The sequence below is a fragment of the Lepidochelys olivacea genome (genome assembly GCF_965140295.1).
Source record: "Lepidochelys olivacea isolate rLepOli2 genome assembly, chromosome: 16".
NCBI classification, from domain to species: domain Eukaryota; kingdom Metazoa; phylum Chordata; order Testudines; family Cheloniidae; genus Lepidochelys; species Lepidochelys olivacea.
In genome coordinates this window covers 17,060,464-17,077,209 of record NC_140426.1, presented here as the reverse complement: position 1 = coordinate 17,077,209, position 16,746 = coordinate 17,060,464, and the positions used below count along the sequence as shown (strand labels likewise).

At 42.2% G+C, this 16,746-nt stretch overlaps 1 protein-coding gene across 2 annotated transcripts in view; it reads right to left on the bottom strand.

Annotated features, from left to right (window-relative positions):
* ABL1 (ABL proto-oncogene 1, non-receptor tyrosine kinase) overlaps window positions 1-16,746 on the bottom strand; it is a 118,824-nt gene that overhangs the window by 84,124 nt on the left and 17,954 nt on the right. The gene's annotated exons all lie outside the window — the stretch shown is intronic.

Here is a 16,746-nt window from a genome sequence, read left to right as displayed (position 1 = left end):
AGTGCAGTGGGCTAGAACTGATGACCTCTTGAGATCCCTTCTAGCCCTACATTTCTATTGGTCTGTAATTAAAGGCGAAACTCCAGTGTGGACATGTCCAGCAATAAGATCTACAGAGCTATCACATTAATAGTGTATAAATCAGTGTTGTCTCTGCAAGTCAAAACTGAAAATGATTGTGCATGCCTGCTTATACTTAACTGTCTCTGCAGGAATGGTGTAATGTTCTGAACAGCATTGGCATAACATGGCAAAAGCTAATTTAGATAATTAGTTCTGAGTAGTCAGTAAACTAATCTTGTAGGGATACTCTGTGCTGTGTAGACTTGCTTTTTGGCAAGCATTGTTAGCTCCTTGACTTCTACATTTCAAGACTCGCTCCTTGTTTCAGTAATAGGGCAATTTGTGGGTTAACTTCTAAGGAATTATTTTGGTTCTCTTTGGTAGTTCCCCTGGAACTCTAATGAACTCCTTCAGTTGGCAAGATCTGTAGAAGATTTTTTCTAAACACAGTGAATTTCTTTTAAGCCACAGTTTCTCAACCCCATAGGGTTGCAGCCTAAAATGCAAATCAGAAGGCATTAAAGGGTTGTGGGCTCGCTGGGCTCAGCTGCCCACTCCAGGCATAGTGACCTGGTGTATGAGGCCACAGCATTGCTCAGGTTGATCTAGCTGACCTTCTGTCATGACAACAGGGCCAAATTTGAGTGAGTGCCTCTGAGACCCCATGCACCAATCCCACTTTCACAAATTAGGGGGGCTCGTCAAACCTGAGTTGCGCTGCAACCCCAAGAGGTCACAATGTCCAGAGTGGGAAGCCAAGCCCACCCAGCCTCAGAGAACAGGAGCCGGGAGGGAATGTTTGATGTCATGCTCTGAATTAAGTACCAGCCCCCCAATATGCCCTGTACTCCTCAGACAGATGATGCCTGATCCTCCATATCTCCTGCCCTGCCTGTCATCCAAGGCCACCAATGTATCCCTTGCCCATGGGTGGGAGACTCCCCCTCTGTCATACAATCCAACCTGTCCCCCAGCCCCCTAGATCCTCCTCCAATGTACCCCCAGCCCCTTCCCCTAGCCACCCTCTCTTTGCCCCAAGAACCCCAAATCCCCCCACCTCTTACATTCTCTACCCCCCTGCCGGGGGGGGTGGGCACTGTGTATTTTTGGGTTCTTGGATCACTGCCCCTCCCCCAGTTGCCAGTGGTGGGTGGGGGAGTTCCCTCGGCTTTTCATATCTGGCTGGAGTGTCTGGAATCTTAGCTCCAAGCTGCCCACCCCCAATGGGCCCCTGCGGGAGGTCGGGGAGGAAAATGAGGTCTCCGGGCATCTCTGTGTCACCACAAACCATCAGCATTTACAAATGAGTCTTGGGCCAAAAAGGTTAAGAACCACTGTTCTAAGCCATCTTTCCCAACATAAGGCTCAGATGCAATCTTTTAGCCATGCTATAGGGTCGTCTGCTCCTCAATAAGCAAAGTTCCCCAAGAGATGCAATAGAGGTCTTGAAGGAGAAGCATGACAGAGTTCAGTCTTCTGTTACTTGAGTGGAGGGCAACTCAAAACATGTCTGCCCAGCTGAGTGACTTCCATAGCTGCCTGGTACAGAGGCGGGACTAGGCCACAAAGTCTGAATTGGAAAAGGCAAGTGACAGAGGGTGCCACACAGTCTTCAATAACTAAGAGCCTAATTAATAACATCACTTAAGAGAAAGGTGGAAGTATCAGAGAATCAGGTGGGCAAAAAAAGGACTGAAACCTAGTATCCCCCAACTGAATAGCAAAGGGGCCCAACTGGATTTATGGCCAAAGTTACCCCCGATTCTGAATTGGCACTCATGCTGACAGTGTGAACCTGAACAGAACCAGAAAAGAGGACTGTTATTACAAAGCAGATCAAAAGGCATGAGGGAGTGAGAGTGGATAATGCTAAGCTAGTTACTGAAGTCAGGGTTTAACACTGCCAGGGCTAAAGGATACTAATTAAATAGTTTTTTCCATTTTCCCCAGGTTGAGGCCCCTGGCCTAGACAAGGAGTAAACAGCAGACTCCTTAAAGACTTTCTACATGAGATGTGAGTTCAGGTCTCCTGAAAAATGTGTGGCTGATAGCCCTCAAGACCAATGTTCAATTACCCACAGGATAAAGCACAGGCGTCAGCAGGGAAGCTTCCAGAAGCTGCCATGCTAGTGTGCCTCAAGCCAGACCCAAAAGAACCACTTCTAGCGAAATGAAGGTAAGGACTGAAAGGGCATGGAAATTGAACTGAGTTTTTGCCTAAGACTAGATCAACTGTGTTTGTGATGTGGACTCCTGTACACTGCAGACTCATCTGCGCATTTTAGCCAGTAGTGTATCTGCACTGACACAAACCTGTAATATAGTCACACTGCACTATGTAAACCATGATTTTCAAATGGGGGTAAGTTGCACTGGAGCAAGGCACAGTTTGTACCAGTGCAGTGAGGTTTGGAGCAAGGCACTGTTTGTACCAGTGCAGTGAGGTTTCCACCAAGGCAGCTACACAGATGACTGAAAACATCATTGCTGACAAGGCCAAAGTGCACTGAGATCACCAATTCATTCCATATAGACCATGAAACATCAGAGAGCAATGATTTCCGCTCATCAGCTGACCTGGTTTGAATTAGAATTAGCAATCTAGAAGCAATAACCAGTCATTTGAACCATCCAACCTTTTAGGCGATTTAAAAAAAAAAAAGAAGAAGAAGAAGAAAATCCCTTAGCCAAAGCAAACAGATCTGGAGGCCTGAGAGCTCCTCAGGGCACAATGTAATATTGCATCCAGGCCTTTGGAAAAAAGCACCCACAGCAAAATAAAATATTTAGAGCCCCAACATTTCTGACAATATGTTCCCCATAAATGACACAAGATTGAAGAGTCTGAAAATGATTGTGTGTGACATGTGGTCCAAATGTGCCTCTAAGAGAAATACTGATTAACTAGGGTTCTACAAAAAGAAAAGGAGTACTTGTGGCACCTTAGAGACTAACCAATTTATTTATAGAAATTGGTTAGTCTCTAAGGTGCCACAAGTACTCCTTTTCTTTTTGCGAATACAGACTAACACGGCTGCTACTCTGAAACCTAGGGTTCTACAGACACTGTAAATAAAGGTTCAGATAAAAGAAAAAAACTGTAAGCACAGATAAAGATTTCTCTTTGCTCTAGAGTAGAAGTGAGCAATCACTCCGGCTTTACTACTTCAAACCAAATCCCGTTAAAGGAGTTCGGGATATTTTCTGAACAAACTCCTTTTTAATTATGTCCAATCCGAGGAGTATGTTCTTTATCTAATCCTAATGCAGAATGATTAGTTCTGCTTTTCTTATTTCCATAGAGTAACTCAGACAGAGGCTTCTGGTTTCCAGCAAGGTTCCTGCTGCCTACTGAGAGTTTGTCTATACAGTGTTAGTCCACACAAGAGCAGTGTAAATGCTAGTGTGCAGTAGTGTGTTATGCACTGACTGGCCATGTGGACCCTGCTGGCACACACTAAAAGTTCCCTAGTGCACATTAATGTAGTCCCGTTTCAAACTGTACTATGTTAATGTGCACTAAGGAATGTTTAGAGCATGCCAGCAGGATCCACATGGGCCAGCTACTGCATCACACGCTAGTGTCCACTAGCATGTACACCATTCCGCTGCAGACGAACACGCCACATAGACAAGCCCGGAGTTTTCCAGCTACGTTGATGAATAGGCAAAAAGGTCTGGGGACTTGCCTGACATCAGATTGAGAAAAGTTAGCGGCTCAAACGAGCATTACAGCCCTGGATTCTTACAGTTCCCAGGATTTTCCTCTGTGCACTAGGCCGGTGGTTCTCAACCAGGGGGACACGTACTCCTGGGGGTACTTAGAGGTCTTGAAGGTGATACATCAACTCATCTAGATAGTTACCTGCTTTTACAATAGGCAACATAAAAAGCACTAGCAAAGTCAGTACAAACTTAAATTTCATAAAGACAATGACTTGGTTCTACTGCTTTACGTACTACACACTGAAATGTAAGTACAATATTTATATTCCAATTCATTTATTTTATAATTATATGGTAAAAATGAGAACAGAAGCATTTTTCAGTAACAGTGTGTTGTGACACTTTCATATTTTTATGTCTGATTTTGTAAACTACTAGTTTTTAAGTGAAACTTACATACTCTCAAGACAAATCAGACTCCTGAAAGGGGTACAGTAGTCTGGAAAGGTTGAGAGCCTCTGCACTGGCCTACAGAACCTAACCTTCTATTCAAATGATACTCAATCTGTTCTCATAATTTTAGCTATGATAAGGTTCTTAGAACAAGGGACTTCTCTTCCAAAAAGCACGAAGCAGCTTTGACAAAAGTTCTGATGTAAACTCTGAAGGCAAAAATACAGCTGCTCATAATTAGGAAATTCTACAAAGACTGCTAACATGCAAGATGAACACTACATTTTCAACTTTCAGCAACAGAATTTTCAAACATGTTTCAGCATATGATTTACAGGAAAGGAAACTCCAGGGGATGTTTTATATATATTCTGCCTAAATATTTTATCTGAAGGAACTATTTTTATTTTAGCTAGATTCTGTTGGGCTATACATCCTAGGAAATCCAATACAATTGAGACTGAGAGCCAGGGATTCCTCAGGTCCATAGACAGTTCTGACACTGACTTCCTTAGGCAAGTCACTGCCTCTCTGTGCCTCAGTTTCCCCATATGAGACTAAGAGATTGTCTACCCGGGGTATTTCTGCACTGATGTAGCTGCACCAGTTCAAGCCATGAGTGTAGCTGCTGGCAAAAAAGCGATGTGCAAACCCTGCTTAACAGTGCTATACATCTGTTTGCAGGGCTGCCCTTGTGTAGCTACTTTGTTGTGGCTACACTAGTACAAAAATCCCTAACATAGACAAGACCCAAGAGAAATAATGACATCACAAGAGCAAAGAGACTGAGCAGCTTACAGGTGAAGGGATTTCAGTGAAACTGTTTAAAACTTATTTTTGTTAACTCCCGTTTTATTTAACTATGACATTAACACAACATAATGAGTGACAGTTGGGGAAAAAAGACTTCTTGTTAAAGATTCAACACTCACTCCCCTTCAATTAGTGCATGAGGGCTAATATACATCCTCTGAGAGCTACAGAAAGTCCTTCAACAAAACCACCCTATCACTCCTCCTCCTCATGTCACCCCATCAACTCTTATGCCCCCTCTCCACACACAGCTGTCATGTACATGCTCTTACTCCTCCACATCCTAGTTCCTCTCCAACTTCAGGTCATGTCACCACCCTCATCAGAAGGGGATTCCAACCAGCATACGGACATTCCAGTACTTGCACACACCAATACAACCCCTACTCCCTTTCTGACCTCTCCATCTCATGAGTTCCCTCTCTCTGATCACCAGCTCATTTTCATTAGTATCGCTCCTGTCTGGTTCCTCACCACCTACAACTCTGCTTTCCCCATTACTTAATCCTTCCTCTCCTCACATTCACGGTCATCAATGCCAAGGTTTACACTCTTCTGAACTCTCTCCGGGGGGGGGGGGGGGAAATCGGTGCTGCCTGCGGGAATGTGACTCAAGCTGTTGGGGTGGCCGAACCTTTACATTTTGCCTCCCCACTCTCAACAGGCACCAGCTGTCTGTGGCAGAAGCCCCTAGCCCCACCACAGGGCAGAAGCCCCAAGCTCTCCCCCACCCCTTGTCTGGTAGGTGGAGACTGGAGGGGCATGGGGTGCTCCGCGAGCCACATTTTAACTAACTTGCGAGCTGCAGTTTGGCCACCCTTGCAATAGACTTTCTTATATAATGATAGGGCCCACCCTATAGCAGTATTTCTACAGCGCTATTATGAATACTCAGATAAGAAAATGATCTCTAGTCTTCATGCAAACAGTTAACCTGTCTATCTTGCAACAGGCTTTATCATGTAGCAGCCATGCTGGGTTACCATGGTTCTCAAGCATGACCATGAACAAGCTAGGGAAAGGGGGTGGGGAGAAAAAGGCCAAGTTATGCCTGGAATTAGCCTGTGGAATGCAGCAGGGGTCACGTTCCAGCCCCTCAGCATTCTGCAACTCATGGATGGAGGTTTCTCCAAAATCCTGGGAAACTCACAGTAGGCGATGACCTACACCCACTTTATCTTCATTATGCTTGGCATATCCCAAATACAATTAGATGAATTAAGTCAATTTTTTGCTGTGCCCGCTTTCCTTCGGAAAACAGCTTGTGACATGGTGTGATTGGCATCAAGCCTACCATGAGATTCCTCAGTGATATTTTTCTCAATAATTCTGCTGATGTTATGTAATTCCGTCTGTTGCTCCAGCCTCATGCAAAACACTGATACAAGACAAGTGTAAAGTATAAAGTGGGAAAGAATTACCATATAATGAGAAGGGTTTTTAGCCTTGCACACACAATGTTGGTGTGCTAATACATTGCAGTCATTAAGGTTTCCACCTTTCTGCAGAGTCATTTCAGATTTGCAGTAAGGTCCTCACGTTGGGCATTTCCCTTTTTAAACTACTAAAAAACAGATTAAACAGTTGAAGACCAAGATATTACGCAAGCAATAAACCTGAACGCTAATCCCATAACCACAACATAGCCATCTGTTGAGCAATGGTACAACCCAATTGCTTGCGATGGACAGTAAATTGCCTGCAATTGCAGTAAATGCATTTATTAAAGTACTAAAGATGCTTCTCATGAAAATTAGGCAGCATGCCTAAATACTGTCCTAGTTTGTCAGACCCTTTGCTGCTCTTAGCCAGGGATATAACATTTAAGATACCTGGCACCACTGACCATTACCTAGTTTCTGATGTTGAAGAGGCAAGTTTATTGATATTCATTTATATTAAGGTAACACCCAAGGGACTCATACTGGAGCCACGTTATGCAAAGCACTGTACTAACACGGATGAAGAGACATTCCCCCTGACATATTCGGAGGTCTTATTGTCTTTGCTTCCAAGATAAGGAATATACTATAATTTCCCTAAGGGGCTCAAAAGCAGAAATAAATGCATGCATTATTTCCTAATAGTTTAGTAGGAAACAAAGGAGGGAGATGACCTGCTGTGTCCCACCTATTCCAACGCACATGAGGACAAACTGATTGCTGAAATCTAATATAAAATGACATTTCATTCTGGGAGAAGTAAAGTGGCGCATTTGCCTAAAGTAAAATACACTCCTTCAGCTACTGTAACCAAAGGAAAAGGCTGTATGATGATAGAGATTCCTGGTGGTTCTGACACAGTGGTTTATTTTCCTTAGGACAATTAATCAGGAAAGTTTGGAAACATCTGAATATGCACTTTGCTGGAGTCCTTTCAAAACAGAACCTAACCATCACCAAACAGCAGGGGTCCAAACAGTGAACATGACCCAAGTAAAGTTACTAAACCAAAACTAAGTGCTGGGGAGCCACAGAAAACAGAACCACATTCCCAAAAAATTCTGGCACCATAAATGCAGAGAGACTTAAGCTAGTACAGAGCTCTACAGTTAGCCTGTCCTCAGGAATGTAATGGAACTCTTAGAAGTTGGAACAATCAACTTGTCACTATCAAAAAAGTAAAACATGAGAGAACAGAATGGAGAATTCTAGCCTAGTGTTCCAGCAAGTATGTATTAAATTAGGCAATGTGGCTTAATTGACTTATTGCTCATGAACATTAGCTCTCCTGTGGTGAGAGCGCTCAATAGGACACATTCAAACAGTGGCTCTGAATCAACACGCTAACAACGGAAGCTGATGTGCACAAAATCACACTTACTTGCACTTTTTGTAGTTATTGGAGGTGACAACGAAGTGGCAGAAGATCATGAGAAGAGGGGGGAAAACTGGAATGTCAAGAATGCCAGGCACTATGAATGTCTAACCTGGCCAGAAAGGAGAATAAACTGGCCTTCAGTTTACTAGGGCAGTTAGGAGCTCTCTCATTTGGAGGACTTTCAAAGGGCATGGCTACACTTGCGAGTTACAGCACAATAAAGGAGCCTCGGGCGCACTAGCTCACTACCTGTCCACACTGGCAAAGCACGTAGAGCGCTCTGACTCCACGGCTACAGCGCTGCTGGTACTCCACCTCAGCAAGTGGAATAACTTGCTGCACCCTCGCTGGAGCGCCATGGCACCAGTGTGAATGAGATGTTGCTTTACTGCGCTCTGACCAGCCTCTGGAAAAGTCCCATAAACCCCTTAAGTCAAGTGGCCACTCGTGTCATTGTTTGGAATCGGCTGTAGGAATGCGGAAATGCCCTTTGAAAGCTCTGTTTCTGACAGCCGGCTACTTATCTGCTCCGAGACAAAGCAACCATTAGTGTGGAATGCTGTGTTTGAGAGAGACAGAGAGAGAGGTGGGAGGGCGAGGGGGGTCTGCTGCTGTCTGAATTTACATGACGGCATGTGACATGCTCTCAGCCCCCAAAAACCCACTCTCTCCCCCCCACATACACACAACACATTCCCTGTCACACTCCACCCCACCCCATTTGAAAAGCACGTTGCAGCCACTTGCATGCTGGGATAGCTGCCCATAACGCACCGCTCCCAATGCCGCTGCAAGTGCTGCAAATGTGGCCACACCAGTGCGCTTGAAGCTGTCAGTGTGGACAGATTGCAGCGCTTTCCCAACTGCACTCTCTGAAGGCTGGTTTAACTCAAAGCGCTCTACATCTGTAAGTGTAATCTGTAGCCATCCGAAAGAAGCATCATTTAAACTACCCAACAGAAAATACCATGCGCTGATTGAACAGTATTCATACCACAAGGATGTGTGTCACCATAAATACTGCTCCTGAAAATACACAGAACATACTATACACTATTTTGTACTTCTATACTGTACATTCACTCTGTCCTGGGGACAGCTGGCTGTAGAGATGCATTTAACCAAGTAACAATTTCTCTTTTCTGTAGACTGACAATATCAAGTCCAATGCTATACCAGTATAAGAAGTTTCCAGGAATGTCACTGCATTTTGCTCCGAAGCCTAGAATGTCTGTAGAGTCAATGAGAAGTGAAGGAACCAGCTGCAAACATGACTGACAGCTTTCTTTGTTCAGAATATTACCAAGATGAATCATTACTGGGTTTCATGGTCAGTTACAACCCAACTTTTAAGTTCTCAGCATTCTGACTTTATGAATTACATCAGTGCAGTGTACAGCTACAGTAATGCATGCATCTATGTGATGCCAAGAGTCTAGACCATTGTGATATCAGAAGTAATTCAACCAGTCAGCACCCTTGCACTACAGCTAATTTGCATGCAACGATTTCATTGGTGGTATGAGGGAGACACCACAGTGGTGGATTGTTGGTCCACCTGACACACTTGTGCATAAAACTGCCACCTGCACAAATCCATACAACTTTCCCAGAATAATGCCCAGAAACAAATCAACACAACAAGCGTGCACAATAACCTCAAACACACATAGCCCTGCACTGCAGTACACATGCCTTATTTGCACCTGCACAAATCCACACATCTCTCTCAGTACAACACAACCTACACGCACATCACCCAACCACCACCACACACAACAACATGAACATGAACTCCCACTTTTGGCTTTTTTACACATATGATTTTACTATTTACACCCATGCAATAGCACGGGCTTTCAGTGACTAGTTTACATTATAAACCAATACTGTTCATTTGAAAAAAGTGTAGATAGTCTATAATTATTACAAAATGGTGTGTGCATGAACAGAAAATATAATCTGAGTTCAAGGCCACACCAAGCCAACTATTTAGAAAAAGCTGTTAAGGAAACCTGTGGAAAAATGATAAAGCTCACATTTTAGAAAGCAATGCTAACTCAACAGCTATTTCTCAAACAGCATGGGAGTAAAATGCATCGCAGTATGCTATCATTAATAGTTATGTCTGTCTGCTAAACAGCAGTCTATCACAAGATATTTTCTACAAGTTCAGTGCCGATGTCTAAATGAAATGGGAATTTTGCAGCAAACAAAAAACACAAGTGCAGCCTTAAGGGAATCCCACTGGTTCACAATGTGGCTTTATTCCAGCAGTCTAAGGTTTGCATACCAGTACCGTTGACTCATATCAATAAAGATAAGTTTCCAGTACTCTGGAATGCCTGCATGTACAAGAACACTGGGGTGAAAGGAGCCATAAAGCACGGCCTCTTTCACAATCATGTTGGCAAATCAGAAATAAACCAAGGTTTTAAATATTGCTGAGTAGGGAATTCACTCTACCAATTCATCCTGGGGGAAGGGAACTGATTGCTTAAGAGGGTTGGACAGGCTGGGCTGGACAATGCTGCTTGGGGCAAGAAAGGTTGTGAGGGGTTTTTTGGTTATTTTTCCCCTTTCATTTTAAGATCCATGGGTTGTTTTTGTTATTTTATTTTAAAAAGTCATGTTTTATGTAGATCTTTAACCACTGAGAGCAAAGGGAATTGTTCCATTGTCACCAATGGGCTATGGATTATGCACCTAAAGTTTACAGCACAGTTTGTAAAAGTGGGAATGAATAAATTATTAGTTGTAGCACAATCAGCAGCCCCTTGCATGACAGCTTTGTCTAAGCCAGAACTTAGGGAGACCCTGTGTAGTGACACTGAGCAGCACAGGCTGGGAGCTAGAGGGTACATCCACACTGTGATAAAAGATCCGTGGCACAGCTGTGGCTGCCCTGGGGTTGCTGACTTGGGCTTTGGGGCTCGAGCTGCAGGGCTATAAAATTGCAGTGTAGATGTTCAAGCTCAGACTAGAGCACAGGTTCTGAGACCCTGTGCAGGAGGGGCGTCTCAAAGCCTGGGCTCCAGTCCAAGCATTTACATTGACTCAGGCTCTGAGACGCCATGCTGCAGGTTATTTTACCCCAGTGTAGGTGTCCCCCAGAGAGTCCGGCAGAACGAGGTGAGCACAAGGTATCCAACAGCCAAAGAATTTCCCAAATTCCACCTATTCGCTACTGTGAAGGACACAACAACAGCCAGTTATCTGAAATTATTGCTTTTGAGTTACTGCTCCTCACAAAGTGAGAGAAGCTAGGAAAGCTTTTTCAAAATCTCTCCTGTTCAAGGGAGAGATTCCCCTGGTCAGCTGAGGGAGACTGAATATTAGCCCTTGTGCTAGTCTCAGAACAACAAGATACTTGGACAGTGCACAGAACTTGCTCCTTTCCTCTCCTGGGGAAATGTAATGATGATGGCAAAGTGTTTTTCTCAACTCCTCAGATTATAGGAGCAGACACTGCACCATTTCTCAATATGAGAATGAACCACGAGAACAATGGAAAATCCAGTAGCAAGCTGTGCTTGCTTCCACCCCTGCCACTAGATCAAATGTCAGAGAGCACAGTGGGTTACATTACACGAGTAGGACGAGAGGACCAGGGAATTGTTTTGAACTGATAAGATAGTATTAAACTTTTTAGCTTTTACAAGTGTGAAGACAACCAGTCCCTATTCTCTTCCTCCCTTAAATTTCTCAGATCTGGGGCAAAAGCTTCTGTCAAAATCAGAAGGGGCAGAGTATAGTCAACTTGAAGCATTAATAACAACAACAAAGACACCTAAAAAATGTAGTAAGAAGAAGCAGGGCTCTTTTTGCCTGCTTTCTGGTTTCTGAGACTTTAGGGTTCAGGTTTTCACTCTTTTCTCCAGAACAATGAGGGAGGGGTAGAATGTTTTGTTTTTAATGAAAACTGAGATAGTCTCTCAAATTCAGGAGCTATGGCTTGACCACCAGACAAGACTGCAAAGCTCACAAGAATTAGCAAAGCTGCTGTTTGCGAAACAGAAGTCACCAGATCTGAATTCATCAGTTTGTCACCAACATTTGTGCCTACTCCTCTGCTAAGCAGCATACTGCTTTCTTTAATGTTAGGGTTAGAGGGTTGCTCTGTGCAAGTGATATTAATATGGCAAAACACAAAAAGAATGTTCAAAGCTGAAACCATCCCTCAACCCCTGTCACCCTCTTCTTCAATTAGAAGTGATCAGGTCATTTAACAGATACAAACAATCAAGCTAATGTGCACGTTTATACATTAAAATTAAGTTTCCATACCATCTCTCCAATTCAATTTACAACAGATCTGAAAATCTGTAGATAAGTTTGGCACAGAGATCCAAATAAGCTACCATTGAAAATATTAACAATGCACTGAAGAGTGAAATTACTTGTACAGGTTAACTACATTAATGTCCTACAGATTATTGAAATGCTATATGAGGCCATTTAAGGCAGGGAAACTATGTTCTAGGAAGTGGGGAAAGGGAATAAAAAATTAAGTATTCTCCACTGCAACTGCTTCAACTACAAGATGATTTTCATTATCTTTCATCTGCCAAAAAAACAAATTAAAATATCAATCAAATGTAGCGATCCAGGTAGAAACCTCAAACTGCATCTCTCCCTCAACAGCAGCAATTATTGTGTCATTGTTCTCAACTTGCTAAGTTCTTCAAATGAGATCAGAAATGACTATAGCGGAAAACACAAAACCTCAACAACAACAAAATCTCATCTTTGGTACCTGAATTACTTCTGAATCAAGATATTTATACCCCTAAAACTAGGAAACAATGAAATGGAATTAAGGCTGTCAGCTTTTCCATTATGAAACAACAGTCATAAAAACCATCATTTGGAAAGTCTTAGCATTTTTCTATTTACTAGACTTTTTATTTTTAAAATAAGGGTTAGTAAAAAAGTTATGAATTATTTTACGAAACAATATGGCAGAGTTAGGTCCTCATGCACCAAACGAGTCCTGAACAAATGTGAAATGTAATCAATATTGCTCTAACAAAAATCCAATACTTGTACAGCACATGGTCCTTTGAACTACCACACTCAACTGCCATATTTACAGATTAAACTTCAGTGCCTGCCACAAATGACTGATCCCAGCTGTATTCATGTAAAATAGTCATAGCATCCACTCTTCTTAAGGTTGAATTTATTTATTTCAGGACAAGCCAAAACAAAATGCATCCCCCAGGCTCTAAACACCCTCACAAATAACTAAAAAGAGCACTTGCTACAGAGCTCAGTGAAGTCAAAGCAAAAATTTCCCACTGAATTTAATAAGATCTGGCTAGGCCATTTAAAGAATAGCACCCATAACTCCATGTGAAATCAGTTCAAGATGTAAGAAGCTTGGCTCCTTTAAAGAAGTTGGGAAACAAAACTATCCTTAACAGCAAAACAAAAAACAAAAAACAAAACCCACACAACACACTGAAGTAGCAGGTCAGCAACTAATCTCCTTCCCTATGCTCGCAAAATAAATGAACAAAAATATTTCCTTCTTTATTCTAACCCCCTTTCCTGGTAGTCCATAACTGACCTAGGAAGATCCTTTTTAATATGAAATTACTCATGCTTTGTCTCAGTTCACAAGTGACTTTTTTTTTTTTAAACTAACATTCATTTTGTGGCTAGGAGTGCCAGATACACACTTTTACTCCCAGGTTCCAGGAGAAAGGTTTGCATCCTCATCACACACAAATGGCTGAATCTAGTTTTGTAGCCCCTCACTGAAACAAACAATTGAAGAAGTTTAAAAAAATTAATTTCAGTAGTTAAAGATGAAGTTGCTGACTTTAAATGCTCACATTTTTCTATTCTTCTTTGCGGCCTCAAGTGAAGAATGTATCTCTTATAGGTGCACTGGAATTTAGCAATGCAGAAACAAAGCTCTCCAATGCCGGCACCGTCTTTTTATCTATGTTTGTACAGGATCCAGAATAATGGAGACTCCGTCCTGATTGGGGCTGGTAGACACTAGTGTAAGATCAGTGTTTAATACCACTAATATACACTAATTGAATTAATGGGTATATATTGTCAAATCTGAAAAAAATAGCACTCAAAAGTCAGGAAATTCCAAAAGTTACGATTTTTGCCACAACGTTAACTTAAGTGGCATTGTATACCCAGTAAGTTGCATTTCTCCACCAGTACGCCAAGTGCCTGAAGGAGAGAGTGGGACTGGAACTGCACACCTTTCCCACTATAATCCAATCACAGTCCAGCTGATTCAGCAACGCAACACTGTTTGCTGAATTCTTGTATGTCGAAATCTATATCAGACTCCATCATCATCACGTTGTATTTACTAGTCCTAATTGATCTGTTCACCACCACCATCAGTAATACACTGTTTAGTCTCTACCCTATGAGCAAACGATTAAATTGACACTGCTGTAAAAATTTAACTTTGGGAATTTCCTGACTTTTGATGGTTTTACTTTTCAGTCTTAATACTGTATTAAAGGCTAATTTTTTTTTTGCATTTATTTGATGCACAGTTGGGCCCCAACCCCGTAATGGGACCCCAAGAGGATGGACCTTTGTATCCACACAGAGCCCCAATGACTACAGTCCACCCTTCTGGATCAGACTGGAGGACCAGGCCTTAAAATATGAGCAGAGGGTACTACAGAGCCACAACTTCCAGCAAAATATATTTTCAATATTTTGATATGTAAACATCGGTAGCGATAGTAAGCCTGGTTTAGATGCCTTGCCAGTTTAGATATACACTATACAAATTGTTTTCCAATAATATCTTTGGGTTTTTTTAAATGCTCACAACAGAATGCATTAAACCTCTTCTTTTTTAATTTAAGTATTTAGATCCCTTGTATGCTACAGCATACACAGCAAGTTTGCTTTAGAACTAAAAAAAAAAGGGGGGGAGAATGGGGGGAGGGAACAGGTTGATAATAGAATACAGTCTTTCATCTCTACTTCATCAGTTGGAACCTAGCCCAGGCTGGTAGAGATCAAATGTCACTGTCATCTGAAGTCTGGTCTGTAGCAGATGTGAAATAAACTGATGATCATGGTCCAGGTCCTAAAAGACAGCTGTCTTCATCAGAATATACCAGCACAACCATCACCCTTGCTGAGACAGCTGGCAGCGAGGCAAAGGAGTAGGAACAGACCAAAATGCCCTCTAACCTCGAAAGATGGTCGCTTCAGGGCATTTGTGACGTTTATGCACAGGGCATCATGGGTAAATGAGTGCTGCTGCGGCCACCTGGTTGCATGACCATTTAATGAAAAGAGGACTCTGGTCTGTGAGGACTGTCAATCTAGCTCCTTTCACGAGCGCTAAATTCACATAATAAGTCATTTTTAAAAGGAGAAAATTAGTTTAGCATAATTCTACAAAGTTATTTCATTTGTTTTTGCTCCTGTTCATTTATTCCAATCTGCTGCACCTTTCCTTGGAGGGGTTATTAGCTCTGCTAATGGCCGCCAGCACTCATTTAATTCTTCTTAATGAATGTATGAGTGAGTAGCGGAAGCTATTATGTAGAGCTTAATAAAGGGCGGGAAGGAATTTCCTAAAATTTATTGCCACAGGCTGCTGCTTGAAGATAAAAAATAAATGGTAATTGCTTGGAACAGGAAGGAGGAGGAAGATAAAAAGTCCCTAGACATGAGGTACAAAAACACCAACTGCTATGAACCAAAATCTCAAAGCCCAGAGGAACAAGATGGCCTCCTAGTTCATTTTTTGATGTTTAAGACATTTCCTTTGAACATGGATTCTGGCTGAGAAGCTTGATCTCATCTGAAAGGATTATTTTCTGACACTGGAAGGATAAACATTCACCTACGAAGGAAGAACGGATAGCATTAACTCAGATGGCATCTTATGGAAATGTGATTTATATACTAGCAACAAGATGGACAGGTTCAAGGACATCCAGAGTGCATTTTTGGATCATATAAGCACAGCCATGATATTAGGATCACATTCTGAAGTCAACACCTAACATTTTATAGTGCCTTCCCATCACCACCACCTGTTCCATTCTCCACTGTTTTGGTTTGAGCAGGTGAAGAAGGGAGAGTAAGTGAGGGTTGGATGTGTGTGCTACCATTTCTTCAATTTCTGTTATTGTTGGTAAAAATCGAAAGACTGAATAGAAAAGTAGTATCTGTCCTGGAACTTTAAGTGTTTGTTCTACATTAAAATGCTGCAATCATACTGTCATCCTTCGAGTGAACCCTAGGTCAAGTCTTGACAACTGGCAAGAACAAAGTGGAAATCAAAGACTCATCCAGTGTAATTGCAACCTGAAAGAAAAATACAGGTTTTCAAAACTATGCTTTTGATTATGAAGCACAACATTTCTCAGTCCATCTAACTCACTCTGAACTTTACCCAGACAGTATAATCCAACCATACAGATGAGTCTAGGTAAGAAAACTTCGATCAATACCTCTGAACCAGAAGGCTAGCTTCATATGTATGCTTTAGAATTTACTTCCTGTAAATAAAAAGTGACACACCTTGCATATTGTACCAAATACACACTAAGAACTCAGCTAGTGGCCAAAAACAAGGAACCTGTTGGAGTTCTGTGTTAATTAAGGAAGCAGCAAGTTGAGAGTACAACCACTTCATGCTGGACAGAGCAACAGTCTGAAAGACGTAGACCAACACGAGAAACATACGTAGACTTGTCTCAAGTCAACCCAGATCTCACATACGACTTTGCAATAAGACGACAAGTCTTTTTGCAACCCTGCACAGCCTTTTCAAAATGCAGTGGGGAGGAAATGGCTAAATGGAACTAGAGGAAGAAGTCAGTGAAGTAGCAGACGGGATAGACAAGTCATTAGCTCCCTTGTCAAAACAAAGGTAGAACAAATGAAGTGGAGTGGAGGGCTACCCTATATTTACCA